Below are 26918 nucleotides of genomic sequence, written 5' to 3'. Positions count from 1 at the left end.
TGAGCAAGTTAGACAAATAAAAATTTCTTCATCAGTGACTGGCAGTGTTTGTGTGCCCAACGACGACATTTTGAACACCGGGCCCTAGTGTCCTCTGAAAAAAATCCAGTGCAAAACAAGCACTCTCCATCATCATAATTTCCTCCATATTCCGAGTCACTAGAGTTAATTAATTGCATTTCCACATCGAATTCTTCACCACTGGACGAACTCAAGCAGTGTTTCTTGGACTGATTTTTTTCTGTGGTTTTTGTTGTTTTTCGAACTTCTTGCGAGCTCCATCTTTTCTTTGTTTTTGCTTATCTGAACTCTTTTTCATTTGTTTCTGTTATAGAGTTGATATTATGATAGCTCCTTTTCCTGCCCTGGATACTTTACATGCCACTCCTCACTGGTTGAAACTTGCAGCTCTTGAAGTGGTTGTTTCTGCTTCTGTAATTGTGATATAACTAAAGTCACCGTTTGTGGCACGTGAAATAAGTAATGGGAACGCTGAGAACGAATAACTTATCTTTGCCAGAGTCTGTGGGCATGAAAGCTGACAATTATGTCTGGCAGATTGTTGACGTCACATCTGTTTAGGAGATGGTACCACTCTCAGCCGAAGTGGTAACAGATGCCACTTACTAGACAGTGTACTCAAGGCCACATCCCAGAAACGCAAAGTGCGAGTGTCTTGCCTTTAACGCAGTCAATGGCCAATAAGACTGACAACTATGATTGGCAGATTGCTTACGTGACGTGTTGGGTGTTACAGTTTTCAGTTATACTGCCAACAAGTGATCACTAACTGGCTTTTTACTCAAGGACAAGCGCCACAAACGCTGGCACTGGCTGTAGTGGCGATATTTACACAGGTCCAACGAAATTTTCGAAACCAGGAATCACAATAAGATTTAATAGTTTTAATAATTACACAAGATTTTTGTTTTAAATATGTAGAGGATATTTCACAAATTACACACTTAAGTTTTGATCTTTAAGTAAGGTAAATATTTTCGGACTAGCTAATTTTAAATTGATTTTAGCTATTGATATTATTGTTATCCCAGTGAATAATTAATTTCAGTAGTTAATAATGGTAACTTAATCATTTCATTTTGTAATGAATAATTCAGGACAATGGATAATTAATGATTTACCTAATTCGTAATTAATTTTAATTAATAGTTCAATTAATCTTTCATTGGCTCTTATGTAGTTTATGGCAGACAAATTGGCACGACTAGAAGCATTAACGCCTTTCATAAACTCTCAAAGGTGAGCATCATAATAAAACCAAATAAGGGTTCTAAATAAGAGATACTATCCCCTAATAGGACCCCTAGGTATCTCTTATTAGGGAACGAAATAAATAAAAATGAAATAGCTACCTAAGGTCATAAATTATCTTTCATCTTTCTTATTAGCAATCTAAGTTATTTTATGCAACATTTTCCCAGCAATTTTATAAAATTAATAATAAATTTGTTGTACCTTACATTAACTGCTGTTCACTTCCTCAACAAAAACCATCAAAAAGTTCAAAATGTGAAAAATTACTTTACATGCTCTCAGCTTCGTTGCTTACTTTCAACTGAGGTTAGACAAAGAACACAAACACAAACATTAATTTCCCATAGTTGTCAAGAGATGGCAAATTATACCGGAGAAATTAACAATGTATCTCTTATTAGGAACCTGTCTCTTATTTGGGTACTTTACCTTAACAAATTGAAATGAAACTTGGAATGAAATCAAACGCAGAATAAATATGGGAAATGCCTGTTATTATTCGGTTGAGAAACTTTTGTCATTTAGTCTGCTGTCAAAAAATTTGAACGTTAGATAGCGTTGGTTGCGCGATCAGAGGAAAACACAATTACTCATATTCTTCACAATAGGAACGCGGACGGATCTAACGAAAGACGACCTCAGCGTAGAATTAAGGACAAACGATTAGGTATAAAGGATCGGATTAAAGTGGGAACATGGAATGTTAGAGGGCTAAACACTAAAGAAGAAGAGCTAACTAGAGAACTAAATAACCAAAACATCGATATAGTAGTACTTACTGAAACAAAAAGAAGCTGAAAGGAACAAAAGATATTGGTAATTATATATTAATATACAGTGGAGTACCTCAAGATAGAAGATCCTGTAGTGGAGTAGCTATACTAATTAATAATAAATGGAGATAAAAATAATAAGCTACAAATATGTGAATGAAAGAATAGTAACTGTAAGATTGAAAATAGACCGGAATTATCTGAATATCGTAGGGGTATATGCACCAGAAGAAGGGAAAATTGAAGACACCACAATTTTCTATGATAAATTGCAACAAGAACTAAATGGCATTAAAAACACTGAAAATATTATTATAGGTGGTGACCTAAATGCCAGAGTTGGCAATCTTCCAATCCCAGGAATAATAGGTACATTCGGAGAAAATGTGATAAATAGAAATGGTGAAGAACTCCGACAATTTGCTACTTATAATAGACTAAAAATCACGAATACATTTTACAGGAAGAAGGATATACAGAAGTGTACATGGTGCGCTAGAAATCAAAGATCGCTAATAGATTATATAATGATTAATGACAGACTTAGGAATCAAATACAAGATGTAAGAGTATATAGAGGGTATGACATATATTCTGACCACTATTTATTAATAGCCAAGGTACTTCTGATAGCCAAATGGAAAAAACGAAAAACCCAAGAAAAAAGAAAAGAAGAAGTCTTTAAAGTATATCTCTCAGAAGAAGAAAGTATAAGAAAATTATATCAAAACAGGCTATAAAAACATTTGGAAAGAAATGTAATGAATGAAAACCTAAACGAAGAGTGGGAAGATATGAAAACATGTATTCTAAATGTTGCATGTGAAACCATAGGAAAAAAGAAAAAAATTAGCAACAAAAGAGGATTAAAGCTATGGAATGACGAAATAGAAGAGGTTGTACGAGATAAGAAATTAGCTTATTTAGAATACTTACAAAAAAAAACTGAAGAATCTAAAATTATATATAATCAAAAAAGAAACCGAGCGAAACAAATAACTCGAACAGCTCATAAAGATTCCTGGGAAAGATTCATTTCTAGAATAGAGCACGATGTACATGGAAGACAATCTTTAGCATTTAAAGTAATGAAACAGTTAAATAGAACAGAAAAAGACACTGCAAAATTAAATACCATTGATCTGAGAACATGGGAAAACCACTACAGAGAATTATGGTTTAATGAAGAAGAATTAAATATAAAATACCCTTCTGAAAATGAAAATGAATCATAAATTGACAGAATTACTCTAAGCGAAATGAGGAAAGCAATGAAAGAAATGGAAAACAGAAAAGCACCAGGTATAGATGGTATAAATAATGAATTGATCAAATATGGAGGTTTATATGCAGAAATAAGATTACTGAATTTAATAAATGAATGCTGGAATACATGCAAAATACCTGAAAATTGGAAGATAGGTGAAGTTATATCCCTCTTCAAAAAAGGAAATAGATTAGATAGTAAAAATTACAGAGGTATCAGTTTATTGAACTTCACTTATAAATTATACGCGAATATTATAAATAATAGATTGAAGATTATATCTAACACACTTTTAGAAGAAGAACAAGCAGGGTTTAGAAAAGGAAGATCTTGTAGTGATAATGTGTTTATTATAAAGAGATTAATCGAAAAGAGAAGAGAATTTAACTTGCCAAAGTATTTACTGTTTGTTGATTTTGAAAAGGCCTTCGACAGAGTGAATAGAACCAAACTATGAACAATAATGAAAGAACGAGGATATCCGCACCATCTAATAAAATCAATCCAAAGCTTATATGAAGAAACCAAAATAGTAATAAAAGCAGATGAAAAAAGTCAAAAGAAATTTTAATAAATCAAGGAGTTAGACAAGGGTGCAGTCTATCGCCCACTCTTTTTAATAAATACATATATATATATATATATATATATATATATTGACGAATTATGAAACAGTGGAAAATGTTAACACACAAAGGCCTTAGATTGAATAATGACACAAGTATTAATAACTTAATTTTCGCTGACGATTTAGTCTTACTACATTATAATGAAGATTTATTGCAACTGGCTGCCCATAAATTAAATGAAATATGTAAAGATTATAATCTCAAAATTTCGATAAATAAAACAAAGGTGATGGCTTTTAGTGGAAGAAACCCTCTACGCGCAAAAATAATCATTGATGACCAAATGATTGAACAAGTATCCCACTATAAATATTTAGGATGTGATATTAGCTATGGATATGATAAGGATATTGAATATAAAATTAATCAGTTCAAAGCTATTTGTGGCACAATAAATAGAACGTTGAATAATAAACCCCCCAAAAACAAACAAAATTAAAATCCTATAAAACAATGGCAATTCCTGCCCTCCTATATGGGAGTGAATCTTGGATTACCACTACTAAACATGAAAGTAAAATCCAAGCAGCTGAGATGAAGTTTTTAAGGAGAGTAAAGGGGTGTACTAGAATGGACAAGATAAGAAACGAAGATATCCGTGAAGAACTCCATACTCCATAAAAGAAAAGATAACTAACAATAAGGAACAATGGAAAGAACATATAGAAAGAATGGCAGAGAGTAGATTACCAAAGAGAATACAAAACTACTTCCCAAGAGGAAGAAGAGATGTTGGACGTTCTCGGAAGAGATGGTCCTAGATCTATTAGTGAAGACGGAACAGGCAATTAATGCCTAAACCAGGAAGTGAAGAAGAAGAAGAAGAAGAAGAAGAGAAGAATTTATAAAACAGTTATACTACCGGTTGTTCTGTATGATTGTGAAACTTGGACTCTCACTTTGAGAGAGGAACAGAAATTAAGGGTGTTTGAGAATAAGGTTCTTAGGAAAATATTTGGGCTAAGAGGGATGAAGTTACAGGAGAATGGAGAAAGTTACACAACGCAGAACTGCACGCATTGTATTCTTCACCTGACATAATTAGGAACATTAAATCCAGACGTTTGTGATAGGCACGGCATGTAGTACGTATGGACGAACCCAGAAATGCATATAGATTGTTAGTTGGGAGACCGGAAGGAAAAAGACCTTTGGGGAGGTCGAGACGTAGATGGGAGGATAATATTAAATGGATTTGAGGGAGATGGGATATGATGATAGAGACTGGATTAATCTTGCACAGGATGGGGACAAATAGCGAGCTTATGTGAGGGCGGCAATGAAGCTGCAGGTTCCTAAAAGGCATTAAAATATTTCAAAATAATTTAAAAACCAATTTCCAATTATTAAAAAATTACTATCATATTAGAAAAATTATTTTTATCTAAAAATTGTACTTTTTACTGCCAAAAATATTATGCACAAATTATAAACACACGATATTGGCGCATAGTGTACACTTACTATGTTCTTCAGAGTTTAAGGAGCACAGTAGGCAGGATATAGGACTGTGTTGCACGCAGGAAATACCAAACTGTTTCTACACAATGGAATATTGTTCTACTTGTGAATATTGCTCCCTCAGGAGCTCCCACACCCTTCACTAATTTCTCCCCTTGTTTATCTACCTCTTTCATTTCCTTGTCTTAATTCCTTATAACACCAACTTCTGACGACGTTTTCCTATTCTATGAACGTAACAGAGGCAAGCAGTTAGTAATCTCTCTTACACCAAATGCCGACCTTTTTTTACCGACCGTTTGGAGCGAAGGGAATGCATTTTCGTTTCAATGCAATGACTCTCACGTTAGAAATTCAGTGAAGGCCGGGAACTGATTCCGAATACTTATGTTGGTTCGTGACAGAATTCTAAATTCCTAGTTGAAGACTGCAACGAAAATCGGAAGTTGCTAAGTGTATGACGTAGAGTACAGGTTACTGACGTATGCATATCAATCGCTTCTCCAGATTCAGTAGTTGTCAAGGAAAGCTGTGACACTCAGAGAAGAATGGAAGTTGAAATATATGATATGAATATAGAAATCAGCACAGTTAAAGGTACCGTATGTCAAACGCCTGAGGTGAAAGTCGAATTCCAGACTGAACGAAAATGGTATTGGCGAGCAAAACTCAACACTGTTAAAATCGACATTAAACCAACATTAAAATCGAGTTAGTGATATACACTACATACTGTATTAAATATTTAGGTATTAACTATTGTACATGCCATCAACTTGTGTAATAAAGTATTGGAGTATTGTGGACTATGGACTTCAATGCTTTGTCCATATTTATATAGCATGGACATTTACATAATATGGTCATTTAAGGGTTCCACGTCAGTAAGTCTAAAGACAGCAGGCATGGATAAATATATAATGGGATGCGCAACTTATTGAGTTTCCCGTTTCACACGCTAGAGGCGATAATGTAGAAATTTATCTTGCTGCCATCTCTTATCTTTAGGAGAACTTTTTACATTTAGCAGCACACTAAGTGACGAAACAAAGACTAATTACTCCATGCATCCACTAGCGCACCTGATGGCGAAAAAGTTAAACTATATGCTGAAAATATTCACTCTCTCTCCCTCACCCCATACTGAAACCAAACCAATTTGGAATAAAACTTTTAAATTTCTAATCCTCATATCATCTTCCACTGAAAATTCTTATTGAAGCGCACGTCAAATTTCAGATTGAACGAAAAAAGTATTGGCGAGCAAAACTCAACACTGTTAACATTAAAATCGAGTTTCTGTAGAAAGTAATAAAGAAAGCGAAAGAGAAATAAGCAAACAAATATGATAACTATGAAATTAATCGAGAAGATAAACAAGGAAAGAAGACGGTAAGGTTACAAGAAGCAAGATAAGAAGGTAACAAGGAAATAGAATAGGATGGTAACAATAAAAAAGAAAGAATGAAAACAAAAAAACAAGATGAGAAGGAACAAGAAAAAAAGGAAAGGAGAAAACAAGAATTGACGAAAAGAACAAAAGAGGGAAAACAAGAAAAGGGGAGGTAAACGGGGAGGAAACAAGAAATAGGGAGGAAGACAACAAGAGATTGAGAAAACAAGAGAGGAAAATAAGAACGGAAGATAACTTAAAAGGAAAAATAAAAATAGGATGAAGCAAGGAAGGAAGGAAGGAATGAAATAAGAAAACAAACGGAAATAATAAACAAAAAGGAAGAAAATAAAACAAGATACAAAGAAGAAAATATAAAGACAACAGAAATACAGAAAAGTAAGAAAACAAAAGACAGACAAAAGAAAGACAAGAAATAAAACATATAAAGTGTTGCGCAAAGAAAAGTGACTGAAAGTAACCACGGCAAAAACAAAAGCTTTATCTGAACATCCTTAAACAAACAACTACATGGTACATAGCGTCCGTCATTGACATCATGGAATAGATTAGTGAACAATGACTGACACCATGTGGAGTATGTAATTGTTAGGCTTCGTATTCCAGCTACCTAAAGACTGAAGTTAAAGACACATGAATATATAGTACGCCGAACAGGTAATGCAACGGATAAGGATATAAACAAACAGGTGATCGCTGCGTGTTCGTGGAGTACAGTCAACTCCCGACATACACATGCTTGAAAAGTGATGTTCATTTTTGTAATGATATTTGCAATGAATAATAATGTGCATTCGTAAATTACGGGACTTGAAATGATTTATATTGTAAGAAATTCTTTCAATGGTACATGACGTTATTGGTGCATGATATAATACAAGATATTCCTATTGTCTGATATTTTTTCGTGATTCATTAGGATATTGCATGTCGCTCATCACTGAAAACCCACTAATTTTCTATGTACTGTACTTCTCTAGAAATTCCTTAAATTGTAGGCTATTCAATTTATTAATTGAGATGTTTGCACTGAACATCATAGTAGGCTACACAAATCCATACTAAACGTCGAGTTATTATCTTCATAATTTTCATATTGTGATGGTACTGGTTCTTTTTGTTTACCTTAAGTACACTTTCTGTGCCTTTTGATGTTGCAGTGTCTTTCAGTGCACTATTTTTGTCACGTTTACATTTATTTTACACAATTTATATGTAATGTTGTCTGTATTGACAGTGAATATATTAGATCAAATATCCTCAACTATGCCCTGCAATATTACAGGCTTGAGCGTCTTACCTAAGGCATTTTACCTCTGCAACAAGACTTCAGTCAGCCACAAAGATGTAGTTAATTAAATAAAACGACTAGTAAGAGCAGTGATCGATAAGACTACTCACTATGACTGCGTCCCGATTTTGACTTTCTAGAGCAGCCGTGGCGAAAATGCCATTGTGCGCCGAGCCACTGTGTAAACTGCAACGTGCATAGCACCTATGGAGGGAGGCGGACATCCGAAGGGGAAGTAAAGCAACTGTCTGGCTTATTAACGGATTTTCATTTTCCTTACGTCAAGCACTTAAATAAAATTTTATACAGTACAAAGTTACAAACTAATGTGTAGTACGTGTAACGAAGAAAGAAATGAATAAGAAAACATAGGACATATTTTCACAACCTAAAATTATCTTCAGACAATTGTCTGCGACAGAGTTTCAAAATCAGGAATTATGTCACTTACTGCCAGTCGTAGTTGATCACGAAGGTATTTGTCAGTCGTGATCTAAATTTCGTTTTTACTATTTTCATTGTTGAAAATAATTTTTCACAAACGTAAGTTGTAGCGAACATAGCTTCAACAGAGCAAGCGAAAGAACGAAGCTTCGGATATTTATTTTTTGGCAAAGATTTGAAAAGTTCAACATCTGTCAGATCCTTACATCTAGCTTTCATTTAACATCACACTGTAAATCTGTGAGTTTAAATTGAAGATTTCACCGCATTATTCGTACATCTACTGAAAAAGGATCGACGTACAGAGATAATAATAATAATAATAATAATAATAATAATAATAATAATAACGACAACAACAACACAACCTTTTAATGTTTCATAAGTGACAGTTATACAACCGTTTCCTCTAATATTTGTGAACTAATCATACATTTAATAGCCTATTCTCATCATATTAGCAGCAAAAAAAATGCGTCCTCCCTTCCTACTTGAAACTTTCGTTTTTGTAGAGGTACATGGTTTCGAGATAGACATTGCGACGATACGCCACTCGCAGGTCAGAGACAAATACAAATGGAACGGAGTTTGATTCCAGTGAGTGAGAGGATGGGAGTTGTGAGAGATAGGAAGCAATAGAAATTCATAGCTTTCATTGCGAGCCACAATGTGCTCGTGAGTCATATTTTCGCCACGGCTGTTCTAGAGGAAGAGGGCAGAGGATGCGCAACTATTTTGTATACGAACGTACCTGTACCTGCGCTGTGACGTCATATATACTTAGAATCGGGAAACTTCTTTCCAGTTTATAGGTAGCTGAAATACGGAGCCTAGTAAATTTATAAGGATGGCAATACAAAGATTTTCGTTTTGCTCTGGGTGGTTTCAGTTAAGGTTTTATTTTTGCAACATCCCGTATATTCATTTTAGGCACAGTGATATGACAGAAGACGTGTACTTGTTTATTTACTTGTTTATCAATGCCTTTGTTACTTACTGTATTATTTGTGATCAGGGGCGGCTCGTCCATAAGAGCTGCGGAGCTGCAGCACTCCCTGCTTTGACAGGAAAATAAAAATAATATTTATTTTAATTTGTAGAAGAATTGTTACAGCTTTTATTCGTAAATTACTTTATATTTCATCTGGCCGGGAATATGTACTATTATCTTATGCATTATCTTTTTCGCGTCGACTGTACTGGAATTGGCACTGCATTCAAAGTCGTCCTGGGATCTGCAGGGTGGGACAGATCATAGAGAGTATGTCTTACTAGGTAGGGGGTAGAGGGGTGAAGGGAAGCAGAGGGAAACTGCCGCTGTTTAAAACACATATTTCGCTGCAGTGGCTTGCAGAGCCAGGCGACAAGGGAAGATCTTTCCTCCACTCCCACACCGCTATTGTAATGCTACGTCAAATGGATTCTCTATTCCCTTGAAACTTAATGACAAAATTTTTATTTTCTCTTCACATACTTATTGTTGTAGAATCTTATCGAGTTAATATAACGAAATTAATATTCTCTTTTGTCTTATTATTACGTATCTATCCAGCTCCCAGCAGAACCTAATATTTGCTTTAATTCAAAATGATTGCACAAGTAGAATCCTTTTGATATAGCACGTAAAATACGAAAGAGACTTCTTTTCCAGTTTTAGAAAATTGTTGACCATCAATAATTATCCGAGTGTTGCTTTGGTGTGACGTCTTAGTATCGTAACTTAACTAGGTAGTGCAAATGTGCAAGCATGAGTGTGTGTGAATTACAGAATATTAATTTTATTTTTCTCAACTTTCCCTTGCGGAGAAAATTGATATAATGAAGTGAAATTAAAGGGTCGTTCGTTACCCAACTTAAATCTTACTCGAGCTTCTTCCAGCCGAAATAGTGCATATATGTAAGGAAGTATAATAATTGCATTTACGCTGAGCATTTGTGGTTGCCTCCTCTTCGGTGGTGATACTGCATAGACTAGGAGTGGTGTGACAGATTTAGGACATTTGCCCCTAGAAATTAAAAAGCAGGAATCTTCGCAATCTCACCTGAAAAATGTTGTTTCATTGGCTATGTTACGCAAAACTAATATTGCTGCGCAATTAAGTGAAACGAACAGAACAAACATTCTCAAACATAAACAAGAAGTGAGAAAAAATCGTGAAATTATTTAAAAATATATTTATTGTATCAAATTTTGTAGCCAATATGAACTTCCCCTCAGGGGATATGATGAAAAAACGATTCGAAGGACTCTGGTGTACTTCGTGGGTTGCTACAGTCCGTGAGTAATCTAAACGAGCCTCTCAAAAATCATTTGGAACATGCCACTGTTTAAAGGTAATTCTAAAACAATTCAGAATGAACTATTAGATTGCATGTTGAATGTCTGCCGATCAGAAATTCAGATTGAAATCGATGGTATTAGTTTTTTTTAGCGATTAGAAAATGATGCCACAGACATCTCCCACCTAAGTGAGAATGTATTGGTTTTTCGATATGTAGTGCATTTATTTTTGTCCTATACTTATTAGTAATGGTATCAAGAAATGAAATTTGTATGTACTAAAATCTACTGCAGCTCTGCCAATCCACAAGTTCACGAGCCGCCACTGTTTGTGATCATTATTTTATTTACTTATTAATTTATATGTAAGTTTCACTTTTAACTGAAGAACTCAGACATTTCCTGTGAAAGAAGAAGACGGTTTAAACTCGTGAAGAAATACATATTTTGAATAAGATCACTTAGCTGATATTGAAGTCCTAATTGTTTGTTCACATAGATTCAGAGAAGGAAATGGCGACTGTCTTCGACCAGAATAGCTAAATTCGAAACCCGAACAGATTATGTACGTAGTATTTATGTAGTGTGGAGTATATCTTGGCAAAATGAACTAGATGCAAGAGGTTCTGGTCTTGTGGAAGAGGTTTTTGCTGCACTCGGATTGTACAGTAACAAAATACTGGCTGGTTATAAACTTTAGACAATTACCTCAAATGAAACGTCGTCTTGCGGAGAGCAGTGCAAAGTGTGGGAGGAGGCGAGAGGATGGGCAAAGCAGGGACAAAAGTTATGGAACTTGGTCGGAATTCCTGCACTCCACGAAATATATATGTCGGTTGAGCACCTTGATTTGAAGTAACAACAGCACACGTTCCCGCGGAGTCGGGGACACTGCGATAATGAAATTTGAAACAGCTCCAGCACTATGCGAAATTTGAAAAACAGTCCTAATAACTCAGCCGAAGAAAGGAAAGGAAAGGAAAGGAAGGAACGGGGAAACAAATAAAGGAGAGGAAATGCGTTAATGAAATAGAGAAGGAAACGAGAAAATAAAAAAATTAAGTAAAATACAAATTAAAAATGTGAAACGAGGAATGAAAGGAAGAAATGAATTCAAGAAATAATAATTAAACAAGTGGGATACCCTACTGGGAAGAAGACACGTTACAATAGACGCAAAAAAATACTCAAGCCACAGAAGAAATGAATATGAGCAAACAAAAAATATATTAATGATTAAATGAATGGAGGAATTGGTAAGTTAATAGATGGCTGAGTGGATGGGTGGGAAAAGAAGTTAGTGACTGAATAAGAAAATCATTATATAGGCGTGTGTTAATGAGAAAGGATCTACGAATATGTGAATGTAGGCAATCACTGAGTATGATTGAGATTGAAAGAGTACGTGAGCATGTGTGACAGTTGGAAAATCCGTTACATTTTAGTGAAGAATTTATAGTATGAGTGAGTGAATCAGTAAGGGGGAAAGAGTGTGAGAGAATCGGTCAAAAGGTGAAAAAGTCGAGAGAATGGGTTAAGTTAGTGAAAGGACCACAAGGTCATTGAGTGAGTGAGTGAGTCAGTCAGTCAGTCAATGAAAAAAGACAATCAGTGAGTGAGAAAAAGAAACATTTAGTGCGTGAGTGGGACATAATCATTGACTGAGATAAAGATAATCAGTGATTCAGTGGAAGACAATCAGTGAGTGAATGAAAGAGACAATCAGTGAGTGAGAGAGACAACAGAGAGTCAGAGAGACAACCAGTGACAGGAAATCAGTGGGTATAAGAGATAATCAGTGAGTGAGAGAGACATCAGTGAGTGAGAAAGACATCAGTGAGTGAGAGAGACATCAGTGAGTAAGAGAGACATCAGGGAGTGCGAGAGACAACAGTGAATAGAGAGACAATCAGTGACAGAGAAAATCAGTGGGTAAAAGAGATAATTAGTGAGTGAGAGAGACGTCAGTGAGAGAGACAACAGTGAGTAGAGAGACAAATCAGTGACAGAGGAAATCAGTGGGTGTAAGAGATAATCAGTGAGTGAGAGAGACAACAGAGAGTGAGAGAGACAACAGAGAGTGAGAGAGACAACAGTGAGCAGAGAGACAATCAGTGAGTAGAGAAACAATCACTGACAGAGGAAATCAGTGAGTTAGAGAGACAATCAGTGAGTAGAGAGACAATCAGTGGCAGAGGAAATCAGAGAGTATAAGAGATAATCAGTGAGTGAGAGAGACAACAGAGTCAGAGAGACAATCAGTGACAGAGGAAATCAGTGGGTATAAGAGATAATCAGTGAGTGAGAGAGAGACATCAGTGAGTGAGAGAGACATCAGTGAGTGAGAGAGACATCAGTGAGTGAGAGAGACATCAGTGAGTGAGAGAGACAACAGTGAGTAGAGAGACAATCAGTGATAGAGGAAATCAGTGGGTAAAACAGATAATCAGTGAGTGAGAAAGACATCAGTGAGTAGAGAGACAATCAGTGACAGAGGAAATCAGTGGGTAAAAGAGATAATTAGTGAGTGAGAGAGACATCAGTGAGTGAGAGAGACAATCAGTGATAGAGGAGATCTTTGGGTAAAAGAGATAAATCAGTGAGTGAGAGAGACATCAATGAGTGAGGGAGACATCAGTGAGTGATAGAGACAACAGTGAGTAGAGAGACAATCAGTGACAGAGGAAATCAGTGGGTAAGAGAGATAAATCAGTGAATCAGTGCAAGACAATCTGTGAGTAACAGAATCAGTGAGAGAGAATAAATGAGTTAGTTAGTAGAAGAATCAGTGAGTGAATGATTGAATTAATTATTTAATGGTAATCAGAAGAATCAGTGAGTGAATAACATTAAAGAGAATCAGTGACTGAGTGAGAATCAAGGAAATCAGTGAGTGAATAAGGCTAGAGAAGCAGTAAGTGTATCACAATCAAGAGATTCGGTGAGTGAATGAGAGAAAAATCAGGAGAATCAGTGAGTGGATGGTAGTCAAGTTAATAGATTCAGTAAGTGAATGGCAGGAGAATCAATGAGAAGATGGAAGTCAGGAGAATGAGTACGTGAATGACAGCTAAGGGAATCAGTGAGTGAATAATAATCATAAGAAACAGTGAATGAAAATCAAGAGAACAAGTGAGTGAATGAGAGTTTAGATAATAAATGAGAGAATGAGAGTCCAAATAACCAATGAGGGAATGAGAGTCTAGATAATCAATTACATAATGAGAGTCTAGATAACCAATGAGAGAATGAGAGTCTAAATAATCAATGAGAGAATGAAAGTCTACATAATGAATGAGTGCATGTGAGTCCAGATAAAAAAGTGAATGAGAGTCCAGATAATCAATGAGAGAATGAGAGTCTAGATAATCAATGAGAGAATGAGAGTCTAGATAACCAATGAGAGAATGAGAGTTTAGATAATGAATGAGTTCATGAGAGTCTAGATAAGAAAGGGAACGAGAGTATAGATAATCAATGAGTGAATGAGAGTCTAGATAACCAATGAGAGAACGAGAGTCTAGATAACCAACGAGAGAATGAGAGTCTAGATAATCAATTAGATAATCAATGAGAGAATGAGAGTCTAGATAACCAATGAATGAATGAGAGTCCAGATAATCAATGAGAGCATGAGAGTCTACATAATTAATGAGAGAATGAGAGTCTAGATAACCAATGAAAGAGAGTCCAGATAACCAATGAGAGAATGAGAGTCTCGATAATCAATGAGTGAATGAGAGTCTAGATAATAAGTGAATGAAAGTCTAGACAATCAGAGAGCAAGCTGTATCTATGTAATCAGTGAATGAATGAGAGTTAGAAAAACCTTAATGAATTAGGGTCATAAGTATCAGTGAATGAGCAGAGTCACAAGAATGAGTGTGTGAATGAGAGTGTAAAGAATCTTAGAGGCAGTAAATTATTGGGTTAATGAGATTATGAATTTCCCCCGTGATCGAATTAAAAATAATAGTTCTCCTTGCGACTATTCCACTTCCGGTACGTGATTAAACGTAACGTCTGCCACCGGAATGTTATACAGATTTCGAAATGAGAACCTGAAGATGGAAACTGTATGCAGTTCCATAACGCTGGGATGTTAAATTTCAGCATATGAAAAAGTAGTCGGAAGTCTTCTTCTTAACAGTGACTGAATATTCTAGTCTGTGAGTGTGGAAATGAATCCGTAACTTAACGATTCAATGAATCAATGGATGGATCAATTTGTGAATGAGGTAATATTTAGTGAGTGAAATGAGATAACAACTCAGCAAGTGAATGAATGAGCAAGTAAGTAAAAGAAGTAGTGTGATTGAATGAGTAAACCAGTAAGTGAATAAATATGAAATGGAATTAATAATGGAATCGTGAATGAAATATGGATAAATGTTAACCAACTAATCAAAAGAAAGAATGTAATTTTGATCTATAATACCTATGTCACACACTTTATTAAATTTACAGATTTCACAATAGAGGTATTTTAAAATCTCAGAACTGAAAATCTCCTCCAAGATATACAATAAACAACGTATGCTGTTTTCCTACATTCAGTAACTTAGTCCAGCGTTTTTCTATCTGTTTCAACATGTGGCATACTGAACTTGTAATTTAAAAATCTGCGGAACAATCACATAATATAAACAAGGGATGCTCAACTTTATGAATACTGCGGGCCAATATTTAAAAAAAATGTTGTCTTAGAGGGCCGCAGATATCATCCAATAATAAATAGAATTTACATAAATGTCTCATTAATTAGTGATTACCGTAATTTATAGTAATTAATAATACAAGTCTATTCAAATATATATATATATATTTTTTTTTTTTTTAATCTTAAGTTTGAAAAACTTTACTATCGGGCCGCAGCAAACTTAATGGCGGGCCATGGGTTGTGCACTACTCATCTAAACCATTCATTCCTAACTGGGGGGAGGGGAATACGATATTTTTATGGTTGGTTTATAGTGAAACTTCTGGCGGAAAATGTTGATATTGGAATTTCCTCGGGGTTCTCCCGTTTCTTCATATTAGGCATCTAAATCATATGTATTCATTTCGTCATAATTCCATAGCATTTTCCGAACGGCAGCTGGCGACATAAGGAGGGGGTTGGCCTAGGGACGAGGAAGTTGCCTGTTCGAAACCTGGGTACGCAAAGAACCTTAGTGTAGTCAGCCAGTGTGAGTTTAGAAATGTGTCTAGCTTGAGGGCCAGCGCAATAGATCTAATAAGTAGTCTTAGAAATTGAGACACCGGCCGGCTTATTTACTTTTTACGATCTGGTTGGAGGTTTCGCACTGAAGCTGGAACAGTTGGACTACCTTGAAGTCATTGAGATATTGAAAACCAAGTTCAATTAGAACACATTTTTTAAATATACATTATTAAATTCCTTCCAAAAAAACTCTACAAGCAGAAACAAGTAATTTTATTTCATATGGTAAAAGAGTCACAATTGCTGGCAAAAAATACTGCATTAATTATGGACTACAAATTTATAATGGACTATATTTCAAACCTATAACGTATAAATCCAAGATAGAAATAGAAGATATTTAAAATATGTAATTAAAATTAGTATTAATATATTATATTTTACATAATCACTGTACATTTTAAATATGTATCTTGTGAATTTGTGACACCGATAGCCTACTTCATTTTAATTTATTTGAGTCTCAGTTTACTCTATTTTCTTATCAAGTTAACATACAAAAACTTTCATTTTGACTTCTTGGTAATATTAAATTCTTACTAAATAGAATACTTCAGTTATTTTCATTTTGAGTATAAGCTTACTATCATCTTCATTTCTTGGTTTTACTCCTACGAGGTCAGGTTTTTATTAAAGAGAATTAATTATATTATTTTCTAAATGTTTTATCTGAATACTGTTTCTTTGATAGTTATCTTATTATTTTCAGACAAGTCTATTTCTGTGACCTATGTTTTATAATTACTATATTTACGTCGCTTCTTTTACTTATTTTCTTATATATGTAGGCCTACAGTTACAAATTTGATGTATTCTAATAACAAAATATAATAATAATATTGTTTCGGAAAACGTATTATATGTCTTTCTCGTGTTAAATTTTATATTAACTCGTTAATATGTTTCAGCCTGTTACCGGCCATCTTCAGAACTGTTTTTTTTATTTTATTGGGTTATTTTACGACGCTGTATCAACATCTAGCGTCTGAATGAAATGAAGGTGATAACGCCGGTGAAATGAGTCCGGGGTCCAGCGCCGAAAGTTACCCAACATTTGCTCGTATAGGGTTGAGGGAAAACCCCGGAAAAAACCTTAACCAGGTAACATGTCCCGACCGAAATTCGAACCCGGGCCTCCTGGTTTCGCGGCCAGACGCGCTGACTGTTACTCCACAGATGTGGACTCAGAACTGGTTGTTCCTGGTCTTGGTAACGAGGTAATGTAAAATTTAACACGAGAAAGACACATAATACGTTTTTCGAAGTGATATAGTGTTAAAAGTTGTATAATGAAGATGAATAATATTGTTATAAAAGTTGTTGCAAAGTACCTTTGTAAATAATGTTGCCCAGTATAACCACAGTCTAGTATATACAGTCATGAAGTTCAATACGTAGTAAATATGCATCCTTAGATGGTTGCTAACCACTAGGATCGCTAATCACCTCATTACAAACAATGCGAAATAGTACCGGCACAGTCTATTGTTCCTAGCCTCACAACTCAAGCTTCGTGACTGTATATACTAGACTGTTGTATAACTGTTTATAGGCCTAAGAAAAATATTACGTTTGTACACCTTAGAGACGATATACAACGTATTCTGACCAACGTAATATTTACGTTTGTCCCTCAGACAAACATTTAATGTTTTCCTTGCTCATCTAACTGACATGATGCTGCTTTATAAACACTGTATTATGCATCGTTTACAATGACGCGACACACGCGACACGACACAGCGACGCAACATTACATAAATTATGGCCCAATAGGAAATCAGCATTCCATGACGTCACGACACAGATCGCGACGCGACGAAAGTTGAAATTGAGTTAACTTTTACCGCGCGACGTTACTGGAATGCGTATGTGTTTTGTTTATGATGGCGTCGTCTGCAACAAAATTGAATACTTTTTCAGTGATGATGTTGATAGAATTGGTTAAAGGATACCCTGAATTGTACAGAGTGAACTGTGAGTAATGTCGTTAATATCAAGAGGTTATTCTTTGAAATATTTCAAACAAAAAGATTAATACAAATTTGCCCGTTTTTGCTTCATTTTCGAGAAAAAAATTATTTTATGTGAAACATTTCATAGCATATTTTTGGAGAGCCATTGAATTAACTTAATTCGTAATATGCTTAGTCAATTTAAGAGAGCAGTGTATTATGATAAATTGATTGATGGTGTTTAATGGGCGCGTCAGCGTCTATGGCTCTTTGCGCCCTTGAACAAGAGTCAGTACAACAACTCATTTAAAAGGTGGTAGACGTAAAAGCGACATCAATTAAAATCTCGGCGTTAAAACGGAAAGGTACAAAAAATATACATATATATCTCCAGGACGTCGGTTACTAAAACCGTCACCAGATGTAAAAAGTCTGGTGACCAGAAATATTAATACATAAAATGTAATGCAATATAAAAGTCCGAGTACAGGGCAGATAAAATGTAAATAAAAACTGCGTTCACACGATTAAAATCGTTTCCAAGAGCGTCACGCCTATCGCATGTTGACGTCGAAAACGGTCGTATTTCCTACAGTGCAATAGCACGTGTTCCACAGAAACTGGAACATGGCACGCGTCACACACCGGAGGAGGTTCACCATTTAAAAGATGGCAATGTGTAAAACGGCAATGGCCAATCCTCAACCGCGTAACTAAAACTTCTTCGCGTCGTGACGCTCTTTTAGACGAATCCCATTCCCGAACACTTTCCTTTATCATTCGTAATTTATTCCCTTGTTGTGCAGACCATTCTTCCTCCCATTGCCGCCAGATTAAATGTTTCAAAGTGTTGAAGACGTCTCGCCACCTCTCACGATAATACACCGGTGTACCATTCAGTGCTGCGTCCTTGGTTGCAGCATCTACCTCCTCATTTCCTGGAATCCCAACATGGCCCGGGATCCACACTACTCCTACTTCGGAACCCGTCAACAGGAGTGAGTGGAAAAGAGCCTGGGTTCGTAGAATAAGAGGATCATCAGAGTAGAAGCACTGTAGAGAATGAAATGCGCTTAAAGAATCGGAGCAGATAAGATATCTGCCCCGAGGTTCCATGATTAAAAACAATAATGCCCGGTAGATAGCATTTAACTCCGCGCTAAAAACGCTGGTATATGACGTCATCTTAAACTTGTACGTTTGACCATTTGCGAAGAAGGAGCAACCTACACAATCATTAACACGGGATCCGTCAGTAAAAATTAAGCTAAAATCTGGGAATTGTGAGAGCAATTCATTAAAACGTTGACGATAAATAAAAGAGGGTGTAAATGATTTAAAACTTTGGTTCAGGCATAAATCAAATAGGGGACGAATCATAATCCACGGCGGAGTGGGAGGGTGTTGAATTCCCATAACTGTTGGGAGTGTGATGTCCAGATCAGAGAAAATGTCACGAAACCGGACACCAGCTGGACGAGGACGCCGTGGGTTCTCTCTGTACCGATAAGCAAACGGGGAGTAATGAAAGCTATCGAATGTATTGTGCTCAGGCTGAGTGAGCAGTTTTAGCCCGTATGCGCACAACAAAATGTTTCGTCGCCGATACAGAGACAATTCCCCAGACTCGCAGTAGAGACTCTCTATCCGACTAGTTCGGAAGGCACCCGTTGCGAGTCTCAGACCTTGGTGGTGTACTGTGTCTAATATTCGAAGTTTCGATTGTCTCGCCGAGCCATACATAAAACATCCATAATCAAGTCTTGAACGTATAAGTACACGATACAAGCGTAAAAGAACTGTTCGGTCTGCACCCCAGCGTACCCCTGACAATAGGCGAAGTATATTTGAGGATTTTTTGCATCGCCGTCGTAAGTCCCGTATATGTGCCTCCCAAGATAGCTTATAATCAAAGATGAGTCCCAAAAATTTCGCAGTGTCTGTATATCGTAGATCCACTCCGTCGAGACGTAGATCAGGGTGGGGATGTAATCCACGTTGATTATAAAAGTGAATGCATTGCATCTTCTGAGTGGAAAACTTGAAACCATTGCGACGAGCCCAATCAGACAATACGTTGATGGCAAGTTGTATTTGTCGTCCGATAGATGGCAGATATAATACAAACTAGTATAGAAGAGCCGATACTCGGTGGCCAATGCTGTCGGCTATACTATTAATCGCAATGGAAAATAGAAGCACACTCAATACAGACCCCTGCGGAACGTCATTTTCTTGAAGATGAGCAGTACAAAGTGTGGTACCTATGCGAACTCGGAAATACCGCTCCGCCATAAAGTTGGCAATAAAAGATTGGAGACTTCCACGAAGACCCCAGTTGTGGAGAGTTCGGAGGATTCCATACCGCCAAGTGGTATCGTAGGCCTTTTCCAGGTCAAAGAAGACAGCCACTAGATGCTCCTTCTTCAGGAAAGCATCCCTAATGGCACCTTCCAGCCGGGCTAGATGGTCTGTAGCAGATCTGTGCCTACGAAAACCACATTGAATCCCGGATAATCGGTTTTCATATTCGAGTACCCACAGAAGGCGTTTACTGATCATTTTCTCCATAACCTTACACACGCAACTCGTTAGACAAATAAGTCAGTAATTAATAGGCAACGATGGGTCCTTCCCAGTTTTCCAGACTGGAATTACTATGGCCAATCGCCAAGAAGAAGGAAAGGTCTCTTCAGTCCAAATTCTGTTATATATATCTAAGAGGAAGGACCACCAGCTGGTGATAAATTGCGTAGCATTCGGTTATGGATATTGTCGGGACCTGGGGAGGTGTCAGGGGATTTCTCAAGTGCCGCCTGCAGTTCAGCGGACGTGAACGGTGCATTATATGGTGTCATATTATTAGAGGTAAAACATAAATTTTGTTCTTCTGCAGCTCTTTTGTGTGTTAAAAATGCTCGGTCATAATGTGCTGAGCTACTTACATGGGCAAAAGAAGTAGCTAGTAGCTCACTATTTCTACGGGATCTGTAGTTATATCTCCGTTATTAAGAAGACCCGGAATAGCAGAACTACATTTTCCTATTACGCGACGGACTTTGTCCCAGACTACCTTAGCTGGGACATTCTTCGTTAAAGATGATACATATTTTGTCCAGGACGCCTTTTTCGCGTCAGAGATAATGCGACGTGCTCGAGCACGGAGACGTTTATACTGGACAAAATTATCTTGGGTTGGATGACGATCGAAGAGGCGAAGGGCACGTTTCCGTTGGCGGATAGCTTCTTTGCACGCTTCTGTCCACCAAGGCACAGGAATGCGTCTTGGTCTACAGGATGACCGGGGGATGTTCACTTCGGCAGCCTCAATCACTTTCTTTGAGAATTCCTCAACCATGGAATCCACTGTGTCATATTCTCGTTCAGTGAATCTCAAGGACTTCGAAAATCCAACCCAGTCCACCTTCTTTATAACCCAGTTAGGAGAATGAGACTCCGTAGGACGTATTGCGGAAATACGCACTCGAAGAGGGAAGTGGTCGCTACCATGTAGATCACGGATGACCGACCATTCCAAAATGCGCAGACAAAACTGGGCTACAAATGGAGAGGTCTATCATGGACTATGTACCATGGACCATTGATAGATGGGTGGCCTCGCCTGTGTTAAGGACAATAAGATTCAGGCGGGAACAAACATCTACTATTTTTCGTCCTTTGTCATCATCTGTATTCGAGCCCCAGTTATGGTGAGAACCATTGAAATCCCCGAGAAGGAATGGGGCGGGCAGTTGTGCAGCAATAATCTGCAAATCTTGTTCTGTGAATGGTAAATCGGGAGGAAAGTATATAGAAGCGACTGTAAAGTTACTCTGACAGCTGTAAGTTGGTGATGGCTACGTATATCAATGGCAGAGGAATGTATATTGTCTCTAGTCAGGATAGCACACACTCCATTAGCTCGTACACCGGCTAGATGATCATACCGGTAGACTTTGTAGCCCCGAAGTCTCAGAGAATGTTCGGGCAGGAGGTGTGTTTCCTGAAGACAGACAACTGAAGGTTGTTCATGATAGACCAGTTGCTGTAGTTCTGCATAGCGGCTGCGAACACCGTTCACTTTCCATTGTATTATATCTGTGGACATAACAGTTTCATGGCGGTTTCACAGGGGATCGGTTCTTCTTCCTTTCTTTGACGCCAATCGGTTTTCCAGACTGCTTACTAATAGGCTGTGGCGATTCGCTCTCCGTACGGCGGTCTCCAGATCGGGATCGGGATCGAGATCGAGATTTGTCCTCCGATTGGGTTGTGCGACGTCGAGACCTCCTGTCAGGTTTCGAGTCGCTTGTACTCGCCGTCTCCGGAAGAGGCTGACGGACATACGGCCGGATGGTAAGGCCACAGCTATCATCTGCCTCTGTCTGGATGGCGCAATCGACAAATGTTTGTGTCGAGGATTCGACTTTTCTAGAAACCCTAGCGCCTGTGAGAGGTGGCGTTTGTGTCGATGCATCAGTACCTTGGATTAATTTATTAACGACTGACGCATATGTAAGTTTGTTATTTTTCTTTTTGTCATTGTAATATTTCTTCCGCGCCTCGAAAAAGGTAAGATTTGTTCCACACGAAGCTCCTGTATGTCTTTCTCCTCAGTGTATCTCGGGCAGACTTTTGAGTTTGATGCATGGTCCCCGTCACAAATGACATAATGGTCAGTGTGAGAACATGGGGAATCACCATGATCAGACTCGCCACATTTTGCACAAACGGTGGTATTTGTACAACGCTTTTGCGTATTTCCGAACCGCTGGCAGTGGAAGCACCGCATAGGGTTCGGCACATACGCACGGACAGGAACACGTTCATACCCGACATAGATAAACTCTGGGAGAGACGGAACTTCGAAAGTCAAGAAAATTCTACGCAGAGGGAACGTCTGTCCATCCTTCTTACCAGTTAGTCGGTAAGCTTTGGAAACAGACTGTTCCGCTAACTCTAGTTGAATTTCTTCTTCAGATAAACCATCTAGAGCTTCCGTACGAATGACTCCTCGTGTGCTGTTGAGTGAGGAGTGACGTTCAACCTTAATAGGATACGATCCTAACAACTTCGCCTCTAATAGAGTCTCACTCTGTTTCGGATTTAATGTTTCTATGAGCAGACTTCCATTTCTGAGGCGAGTTGCATTCTTGACCTTTCCTACCAACTGATCGAGGGCGCGCTTGATGTAGAGCGGGCTGATGTTCGTCATAGTCTTTTCGGTGCTGTCAAGGGTCATGTTGAGATATCTCGCAGGCGGCACAACAATCTTTATTAAGTCGAGATTAATCATTATGGCATCAACCACTCTCCGTTTCTTTGAATTACTAGGTTGTTGAGTTGAAGGAATGTTGGAGCGCGAGGACATTTTGAACTGCCCCCCCCTACGGAACCGTCGGCGTCAGCCTGCCACCGGGGGGGGGGGGCGACAGAAAAAGACACCGAAATATTCTTCGCGGTCTGTGCCGGCCGTGGGGACCCCCCCACAGCCCGATCCCAAGCAACCCACTTCACGCAAGTTACCCTTCAAACTGGTCATTACACACCTAACGGCAAGTTCTACACCAAAGGCGTGTCGCAGCTTTATGCGCCTACCACGAGAATAACCGCCCGTGGCTCCCCACTCTGCACTGAACACAACCGCCAGACTACTTCGGCTAACTCCGACCTACCCTCCCAAAGCCGGAGCAATCCGAGATCGCACGCAGCTTCAGGGGACTTGTGGTTGATTACACTGCGACACCCATAAGTCAGCGGTATATATCGGAGCGATATATCCGTCCCAGCGAGCAGAGTCGGTCACCGACCGGGACGTTTAAATCGCCCCGGACCCCCATGGGGGCTCTACGTGAGTGTACTTGACGTCTGGTCCGGGTTCGGCACCTAAAGTTGCATATAGGGGCAGTATGAAGGGTCCACTATTGCTTCGTTGCTGGGCGCCCTGTCGGGCCACACAAGTTGGAAGTTGCGCTCGAAACCGTGGGACAGGACCACGGAGATAGGAAAGATCCCCGCTGGTGAGACGGGAGTTATAAACCTAAGAACCTTAACCTAAGAATGAATATAATGAACTAGAAGTGGAAGAATAATGTAGCCTCACCAGGCATTCTTAAGAAATCCCGTCATGGTGGCGGACGTGGCAGAAACTTACAGCGGGGATGAAGAGGTGAAAATGGCTGTGATGATGTGGTGGGCGTTCCGCATGCAATGGCGGCCGGCGGAGAGAAATAGAATGATAAAAAAGAATAGAGAACGAAAAGGGGTGGTTGGTGATAAGACGAAAAATGGCCGAAAAGAAGAGCACGAGAGCCACCATTGCACCCTCCGGTCACCGACTTGGAGGAACCCACCTCGACCGCGTATTATGATAAAAAAAAATAGTTTTTGTCGCTTAAAAGTGCAGAAATTTCATATGAACAAATGTACGTATATTTTCGTTCTGAAAAGGAATTTTAAAACGTTAGCCTACATTTGTTAGATCAAATTTCTGCGTATTCATTTTCATAATACACTGCTCCCTTAAACTGACTGAACATAATGCGAATTAAATAAATGATTTTCCCAAAACACGGTAAGAAATGTTTCATGCAAAACAGTTTTTATCTCGAAAAGGAAGCAAAAAAGGAAAACAATAAGTGTATTATTTTTTTTATTAAAATATCTCAAAGAATAGTCTAACCCTCAAGTTAATGGCATTATTTACGGTTCACTCTTTATATTACGGTTTGTTTACCTGAAATAAGCAATGCTTTCCATCCACGGATCCTATTAAGTTCGGAAAATCTCTCTTTTTTTCCCCTAATAACCTTCTTCCACCTTCGTGAGATTGTCCTCACAGAATTTCCACTTAATAAGGTGCGTTTCAATTTATTTCAGATTACAGGACTTCTTTCCAAAACTATAATGGACATTGTGGAAGGTACAATACGAAAATCGTGAGAGAGAACGTAGGGAATCCCTTGCAACCAAGTTCTTGAAAAGGAGATACCAACTATTAGGGAAACCTAACCTCAAAGTTATGCTTAGACGCTCTGCTGGGTGCCTCCCGCATTGAACGTTTTTGTATTTGAGGGCCAATGATATGCAGGAGATCATCAAATTGCGAAGATGTCATTCACATATAGTTACGCTAAGTTGATTTCTTTTACTCCAAAAATAGAGAAGGCAGGCATCGTTTCATTTTCAGTTTCCTGATCAACACGAACCAGCGATTCAAGTCGCGGAATTGTAAACACCAGTCCGCGACGCGATTCTGCGATGTCGCGTCGCGTGTCGCGGATGTCGCGTCATTGTAAATCTAGCATTATTCTGTGTGTACTTAACTTCAGAGTAAATGTGTTTCAACTTCGAACTCTAGTAGTAAGGTCGCAGTGATGGATCGTAGTGCCTCCTCCCTTAAATTCAAATTCAGTTCAATTCAATTTTTCTTATCTGGCAACTCTGGCTGCGCGTCAGCCATTCTCTTCTCTGACGATCACACACCTATACTGTGTTTACTGAATGTTGTTTCTTGTGGACTAACTTTTTTATTACTATTCTTTTCACTTTTCATTTCTCCAATTCTTGCTATGACAACCTTCACTATTTTCATTTTCCCGCGGCACACCAGCGGATCATTCACGGCACACTAGTGTTGAAACTAGCTGACCTATGGCCAGTTTCTCCAAGTAATGTTTAATTTAGGTTAACAAATATTAAATTAACAGCTGGTTTATTTTTAACGTTTTTTTAATATGTTTTCTATTTCTTTAACTTAATTTCGTTTAAAATAAACAACACTTAACTTTAACTGTCGTTAACTCTATTCTAACGACTCAACAGCAGTTTGCACAAGTAAGGCAAATTCTTATTGGCTGAAATTATTATTTAAATTATGTAGAGTAAGTCATGAAACATATATAAAATCATAACGTGTTACAGTAGACCATGAACCATATAGTACAGAGAGTTGACAAATGAAAGTTGTATTGACTACTATTGAATAATAATTATTATAAGTAAGGTTATAGATGTAATGCTAAATATGAATTTCTGTTTAGAAAAATCTCAGCATTATGACCACCAGGTGATAATAATTACACGAATGAGTGTGTAGGTAACTGTACACAAAGCCCCGAGTAGAATTCCGTATCATATAAAATTCTCTAATCACTCTCTCTGCTTCAGGTGCATGTAGAAATTATATGTAATTTCATCTTAAAGAAGCAATTGCTGCTGAAACCTTGTTGACATATTTACTCACTGCGAATTTTGAAGCACTACTGACATCGGCTATAGTTGAAAAGAGCCAGTAAGTATAAAATCTAGAGTTAATAGTAGCTGGTGAATTGGACCAAGTGGTCTATTTCTGTTTGTAGGATATTCAAATATGACTTCAATTTCTTGCCACGTTGAGATCACAAATTTTCTAAATATTAAATGGCTAATAGCTCAGCACTGAAATAAGCGTCAGTATGATAATCAATTGACTTATAAAGGTTATCTTCTCTATGAGTATATTAATATTCCGAAATATCTCTTAAATGATATATTATCAGTCATACTCTAAACATTTCTTAAAGAGAGACATAATACGACATATATTATTTTCACAAATTTTGTCTGAACAGCTGTGGTGTCATCCGCCATGTTTAATTGTTTGTTAAATGAGTTAACCGCCTGATATTCTACATTTAAAGTTCACAAACAGTTAACCTGTTAAACCAAACTAATGTTCAAGACATGAAAAACCTGTATTTAACAACCTGTTGAGAGTTTAACAGTCTTTAAGTCTTCCAACAATACTTGCAGAAACCGGCCATTAGTCTATTATAAAAACCATATCAAGAACACAGATTACAGACTAAAAAGAGTTTGTGCACGTTAACTTAAGCCATTTATGCACTGTGCAGAGCGCCGCCT

This window comes from Periplaneta americana, chromosome 4 (assembly GCF_040183065.1).
Source record: "Periplaneta americana isolate PAMFEO1 chromosome 4, P.americana_PAMFEO1_priV1, whole genome shotgun sequence".
In the NCBI taxonomy this organism is placed as follows: domain Eukaryota; kingdom Metazoa; phylum Arthropoda; class Insecta; order Blattodea; family Blattidae; genus Periplaneta; species Periplaneta americana.
Note: the sequence above shows the minus strand (reverse complement) of the source record.